Genomic DNA, 485 nt, shown 5'->3' on the forward strand with positions numbered 1-485 from the left:
ACTACTCCATAATTGTAACCAAGGGCACGAAAAATGACAAAAGAGCTCGTTCTGATAACAGACAGCAGAAAACATTACGAAGCACTCTTACAACGATGATTCAGGCATCAATATGACCTCAAATGAATATGATGCAATGGAATGTAATGATGTACTCATCGAGGCGAACAATTTGACGTATTACACGCGCAAAACGGAGCTACGGATGCAGAGATACGGCATGGCGAACATGGCATGATTATTACACAGATTCGGGACTTAGTGAAAACGGAGGGGGGGAAGTCAACCTTCCAGATCCAGGGTTCGCGGGGCACAGATGCCGAGGCGGCGCGGATCTCGCCGGAGAGTGTCGGGGTTCGTCCGGAGATGAGGGGAGAGGAGAGGACCGGCCAGATCCGGCAGGGAGCTCGCCGGCGTCCCGCGGAGGAGGCGTGGTCGAGGTCGGCGGCGGGGACGGTGACCGGGCGGCGGCGGGCGGCGGTGGC

Source organism: Triticum dicoccoides, chromosome 4B (assembly GCF_002162155.2).
Source record: "Triticum dicoccoides isolate Atlit2015 ecotype Zavitan chromosome 4B, WEW_v2.0, whole genome shotgun sequence".
NCBI classification, from domain to species: Eukaryota; Viridiplantae; Streptophyta; class Magnoliopsida; order Poales; family Poaceae; genus Triticum; species Triticum dicoccoides.